This window comes from Pseudochaenichthys georgianus, chromosome 23, assembly GCF_902827115.2.
Source record: "Pseudochaenichthys georgianus chromosome 23, fPseGeo1.2, whole genome shotgun sequence".
NCBI lineage: Eukaryota > Metazoa > Chordata > Actinopteri > Perciformes > Channichthyidae > Pseudochaenichthys > Pseudochaenichthys georgianus.
Window position 1 is genome coordinate 3,102,911 of NC_047525.1, and position 6,904 is coordinate 3,109,814.

A 6,904-nucleotide genomic window follows, 5' to 3' on the forward strand; every position below is an offset into this window, starting at 1 on the left:
AGAGGCACATTTTGCAAATATGGCAGTAGCCATCGATCAGCTTAAGATAAGATATACTTTATTGATCCCAAGTTGGCACATTTGCGTTACATCAGCATGTGTAACAGTTAAATATGCAGTGGTGTTTATTTGTAAATCATTTAGTATAATCACACAAATTCTGTGTTTTATATTCAACAATTCTGTGTTCTTTATTTATTGATTGTTCAATACCTGACAAGGCCGGAGATGAAATATCTACATACATCTTATAAGAGTATAATACATTATGTATAATATCAGTTAAAATAAGTGCTTCAACATAGTTAACATTGCTGGAGGTATGCACAAATATTGATAGTCTTGTAATGCACTATTGAGGAAACTGCGACCCAAGTTTTTCATTCATTGCATAACTACACCACAGTTGTGTAGGCCTATATGATATGTCAATAAACCTTAGAACATCTTGAAATCTTGAAAGGGATGTGCAAAATAGTCATTATATACAGTCTTTAATTAACTATTAGTAGAGAATAACGAGTAATGAATATACTTTATAGGGATCCTATTAATATCTAATAATAAAAATAATGAAATTCAATAACATGCTTTAACCACTAGGTGTCCCTTTATATCAGCTGTGCACCTTTATGGTGTAAATACAGCCTATCTACCAATTGGATCAAATATAAAAGTGAGCCGAATTAGTGTTGATACTGCAAGGAGACGTATTGTGTGAAAAGAAATGTAAGATGTTGTTTAATGGCTGATATATTTATGATCCACGTCACGTTTTCAGTTCCTCATGTTTGTCTAGAAGTCTTCTCATCAGGGCTCTATAAATACAGAACTACGGCATATATGTAATATTTAATGCAGCCGAACCGTGTATTACAATGCCGTTATGTGATGACTTTCAAAGAGAAAAGCAAGCACACTCGGAATAAAGTATTATTATTATTTTTTTAAATGTTTTCGGTCTGTTTCCGGTATTTGTTAATGACGATGTGCTGTGAGATGTGAGACTGGAATTGCACAGGGGAAAATAACGTATCTTTAGATGCGGATTTTGTTAAACTAATACGTTTGCGCTGTGGACCAACACTATACATTGACGGGGAAGGGGGTAGCAATAAAGATAACACCATTAAACAGTTACACAACATAACAGAAATAATATCGATAGCAGCGTCCCTAGCAACCACCTTGGTAACAATGAAAACGTTATGGACGCAATTTCCTGAAGTAATCTTCGTAATAACTAGCAAACTAAAGATCATGTACATCCACTGCACACATAATCTGAAATAACAACTCATATTTCTCGCATCAAATTACATCAAAACGCATTTTAATGGCCAAACTAACTTTAAAATAGGCATTTTACACCGAGAATAAAACGAAGTTCGGCCATGTTTTTTTTTTCTGCAGGGAGAAATTTGAAGATCACATGATGTCAAACAGAGCACATGGTGTAGTCCAAACGATAGCTGGGGATTATGGGTAGTGTAGTGTCTTCTGCCATCCTTTACTCCGAAAAAATATTTGTTTCTCCGAATCGAAGGGGAAAAATACAAAAGCATTGCACACAATTTAAACCAATCAATGTTGTGTAATTAACAAGGATAATCTGGTGTTTTTTAGTCGAAGAGTAGTGCAGATATCACTGTAAAATCAATCGACAGTAAGGGGAATACTTACTTCCGGGTGTACAATTCTCCGTTATCCAATGAGAATGGACGCTCACATTGCCTTTAAGGGCAGCCGACACAAACGAATGCCGTGCTTCCATGAGCGTCCATAGAAGCATATGGACATCCCGGAAAGCTGAACATGGACGCTAAGGCCGCCCCCCTTGCGTTGAAAATGGACGCTAAGGCCCCCCCCCCTTGCGTTGGGAAAAGCCGACACAGGGGACTTGACATAACGTCAACATAGGCCGACTTGGGAGTGAGGATGTGTTGATAATAGACTATAATCAATTTAAGTTTACATTCTTATACCATTGTGTACAATAATTATAATGAATAAGTTCAAACAAACCAAAACTTACAGCTGATTAATAACGGTATCTAACTTGAGTTTTTATTATATCAATAACCTGTTGAAATGCTACTGTTATTTTTACTGTCCCCATAAAGCGCGTCGGCAGCCTCCAGGAAAGCTTCTTTCACAACTTCGACGTCTTTGAAAGACTTCATGTGTTTCGCAAGAACGTAACTGACATGATAAGATGCTATGGTAGCAGCCTTGCTCTTGTTGTTGGGCCTGAAAATGGACTGCTGTGCATTTAGCTGTCCTTTCAGGCCCCTCCCCTTTTGGGAGCGTAGGGCAGAATTAGGAGGGAATTCCGTCTCGTAGCGTTTGTGCACTGTTTTGAAATGCCGCTCCTAAATTACCCTTCTTCGATAAAGCCACGCTCGCATTGCAGATGGACTTTGAATTGGAATAGATACAAAAATAATCATCCTCCCGCTCGGAGTGAAAATTATATATTTTGTGCTTTTTTGCTTCTGCCATAATTGCAGGGGGTCACACCAGTAGTTATAAGGGTGCGGCATCCATCACATTAGTATGCATACACAGTGACAGGTGCTGTGACAGGTCACACCTCTCCCTACTTATGCTAATGAGCCATTTGATATGCTAATGAGCCCTTTGTTCGAGGTGTTATCACATGTAGGTGTGATATCACACGTAGGCGTTATTGATTTAAGTAAGACAATCCAGTCCATTATGTTAAAGACACACACCTGTGTGCAACATGATTTCTTTATTTAAGCTTCACTGTAAAAAGTCTGTTGGACTTAAGTAATAAAAAACATGGAGATCGATATTAAAATCATGTGTACTCAAAACTATATATATACACTCAGTATATTTAATTTGTACCTGTTAAAGCCACATTAATGTTTTGTTTAAACTACATGCTATAGTTTTCTGTTTAATCTACCTAGTGCTCAAGGGGTACATACGATTATTTATTTCATGTGAATAGAGGCATGTCGTACATTCTTCTACAGGATCCATCCTAATCTCTTATATCTACAGTAGGGGTGTAACGGTTCACAGAAGTCACGGTTCGGTTCGTACCTCGGTTTGGGGGTCACGGTTCGGTACGGGTTCGGTACAACAAGAAAAGGCAAAAAAAAGTCCCAAATGCATAATTCCAGGTTTGTTGTTATTTATGTTTGAACAGTAGTGTAAACTTTTCAGTTTAAAAATAAGGAACTCTGACATTTTGAATGTATTAAACAGTTAAAAACAAACCACAAACAGTACCACACACACTCAGATGGCCATAGTATCTATAATGGCTGATGTCAAACAAAAAGGTTTCATCAAGCTGTAAAACTAAAAAGAATGTCTTGAAAATATTACATCATAAATAATAAGAAAGTGTTTCAAGAGCGCATAGTCGTTGAAAAACATATGCCAAAAGCTTCCGTTATTTATTTTGGTCTCTCGGCTCTCATGTCTCTTGGCTTCTTAAAAACAGCGGGGATCAGCTGTTGAACAGCTGTTGTCTTTGGCAGGGCTCCGGTGATTGGCAAATCTGGGTGATGCCTTCTGATATGATTTAGCATGTTTGGCGTGTGTTACTATTAGCATACCGCACCGCTGTAGAACAACGCCGATACACCGCCGATACACCGCCGATACACCGTCCTCGTCCGATCCACCACTCGCACACCGCATCGTTATTGTAGTCCACAGGGAACCCGAAATGTTCCCACACAGCTAATGTAAAAGAAGCAGGTGGGTTCTAGCTCCTGTGTGTTATCTGAAATCGCCAAACTAACTTTTCTTCTTCTTGTATTTTGTTCGTTTTGTTGTTTTCTTCTTGTTCTTCATTTGTTGTTTAAGGGTGGCTGACAAACAGCTTTTAGGCGCAATACCGCCCCCTGGATTATAAATAGTGTAGTGGATATTGCCCTGAATTACTTTTTTCCCACTCGTAAAAAAAAGGCGTATTCGTCGTGTAACTGCATGTGCCGTGACGTCCGAACCGTGACGTCCGAACCGTGACGGTACGAATACGGATACCGTTACACCCCTAATCTACAGCATTTATCATAACATTTTAAAACAAATAGTCAATAAAGACACACATTTCTTTGAACAACATTCATGTATTTTTCTCAAAAAAAAAAACAATATTAACAACCACCACACATCCAGATGAGCTTTTGGTTTTTCCATCATGCAGCCCCAGGAGAATTAACAAATACATTGAAAATAAAGAAATAGAAGAAATAGTAAATGTTTGTGGTGCATGTACATATACATTATTGTGTTAGAACACAGCAAGCAAGCTTAAAGGAAACTATTCTCCCGATCAAAATAAAGGTTTATTGTGCCAAATGGCAAAGAAAGGCTTATTTTTGTAACTCATTCATAGTAAACAATTAACAGAAAATGTCAACGCCTAGCCGAAAAAAGGAAATGTCCTTGCAAATCCATTATTTAAATAGTAACCTGCTAATATGAAAGGGCACTTTAATGCAAAAAAAGCAATGGCATTGCTTTGGAAAAATACATGAAAGTATAATAATGGCCTGGTTTCTCACCACATATGCACTAAAGAAAGTATTACAAATAAAAACAAGAACTGACATTTTGAAGTTAGTACATTAGTACAATTAGTGCAATTAGTACATTCTGAAACACATGCCAAGAGGTACATTCTGAAAACACATGACCCCAGGAAAAACCCACATTTCTGAAACATGCAAATCAATCAAAAAGCATGAGCAAAGGAAGTGCAAGACAGTTGTATCGATGAAAGTCCAGTATGAATGCTGTAAAAGTGCACAATGGTCCATGGCAACAGCTCACTCAAATAGTTTGTTTTTAAACGCTTGGGCTTTCTTGGAGAGCATGTTGCCGTCTAGCTCCATTAACATTTGCTGGAGCATTTCGAAAGTGCACTTCAGTTTAGGGGGGTAGTTCAGGTTCATTGCATACATGAGTCCAAACAGCATGGTAGCAGCTAATGCAATGTTGTCCACATCAGTTAGTACCTGTTGGCCTTCCAGGACAATCTGTCCTCTGGTCTCATCTGTCCTCTGGTATCATGGTGGAATTGTGTTTGACAACATAAAGGCCCACTGTAATCCCCTGAATGGACCGCAGAATGACGTCTTCTTCTTCTGCCTGCAGTCACAAAAGGAACAGAGTGAGATCTAACAAATCAATACATATACCCATTACTAAGTCCCTGTGTTGAACAAGTACATTTGGTCAGATGTCAGTACTTTTAAGCCTCCTTGTTATCTGATATACTCCTGTCTGACCTGATACATTTTTTTTCATTTCCTGTATCCATTTTAAATTAAAAGCCCTCTAGCTTTTCAGTGTAGTCTGGCTATTAAACAAAAAACAGGGATGTTCACATACTTTAGGCTATATACTATGTGGTGTTTCAATAAATACATATTTTAAAGCCCAACAAAAAAATCAAAAGGTCAAATATGACTTCTACTGACCACAAACTCTCTCATTGAGGTGCACACACAGCCCCTTGAGAAGACAATCCCGGCCTAAATCGACATCATCAACCTAAGTGAAGGGGGATAAGAAAAGAAAGAATCTGTTTTGCTCAATGAAATGTGTACACTATTGACTCGATGTATAATTTCCTTAAAATTAATTCTTACTTGAGTCATGTTTGACATAATACAGTTCAGACGCTGGCCTATCTGTCCTCCTCTCTTCTCAAAAACCTTCAGAAGTGTGTCAGATAGCACATCCAGCTGAGAGAGAGCTCTTGATTGGAGGGGCAGGGTTGTTATGCGCTTAAACTCCGCATTTATCAAAGAAAACAAAATATCACAGTCATAAAAATCATGAAATCATTTCATTTTCTAATGATGTTATGATTGTAGTTGTGTGCTTGCCTCACAACGATGCAGAGAAACTAGTCAAGGCTAGCTTAGGCAAGGCAAGGCAAGGCAAGGCAAGTTTATTTATATAGCACTTTTCGACGCAGGGTAATTCAAAGTGCTTTACAAAAAAGAAATGAAAGACATTAAGCATTAAAAAAGAAAAGCTAATAAAATAAACATTAAGGAAAAATACATGGATAAAAGTTACAGTGCAGTCTAAAATATGAATTTAGACAGACTTTCTTCACCATATTTTGCTCGCATGACATCCACAATCGGACCCTCAGGAGGCTGTACACACCCCCTCCCCTGCTTTGCTTCCATAACAAAGTCTTTACGGAGTGTTACCAAAACACTCCGTGTTACCAAAACACTCCGTGTTACCAAAACACTATTTTTCATCCGTCGATGCCAGATATTCCAAATATCTCTGCTTTCGAGCAGTCCCTCTCATAAATGTCATGGAGTTTAATTACGTTTAAACATTACAAGAAAAAGTACATGGATAAAAGTTACAGTGCAGTTTAAGATATGAAAAGTTCAATTAAAAGCACAGACAAAAAGAAAAGTCTTCAGCCTGGATTTAAAAGTAGTAAGAGTTCAATCAATCAATCAATGTTTATTTATATAGCCCAATATCACAAATGTTACATTTGTCTCAGTGGTCTTCACAGTGTGTACAGAATATCAGTATGACAATACGACACCCTCTGTCCTTAGACCCTCACATCGTACAAGGAAAAACTTCCAAAGAAAACCCAGTTTTAAAGGGAAAAATGGGAGAAACCTCAGGGAGAGCAACAGAGGAGGGATCCCTCTCCCAGGACGGACAGACGTGCAATAGATGCCGTGTGTAAATTGAAAAGATAATACATTTGCAACATAGGTAGTCCAAATGTTTGGAAATGCATGTGTGTATAATAGGAAGATGAATCCACGAGGATATCCATCCAGGACCTATGATCCAGGACCACAGCCACGACTCAAGATCCAGCGCTCGCGATCCAGGACACAGGACCGCAGGATCATCCATG

At 38.3% G+C, this 6,904-nt stretch overlaps 1 long non-coding RNA gene across 1 annotated transcript; it reads right to left on the reverse strand.

Moving 5' to 3' along the window:
* Positions 1 to 4,159: 4,159 nt before the first annotated feature.
* LOC117468381 (uncharacterized) lies at positions 4,160 to 6,598 on the reverse strand. The gene is made up of 3 exons (XR_004554483.2): positions 5,643 to 6,598; positions 5,472 to 5,544; positions 4,160 to 5,139 (listed from the first exon to the last, which is right to left on the reverse strand). It is a non-coding gene; the product is annotated as an uncharacterized lncRNA (long non-coding RNA).
* Positions 6,599 to 6,904: the final 306 nt, after the last annotated feature.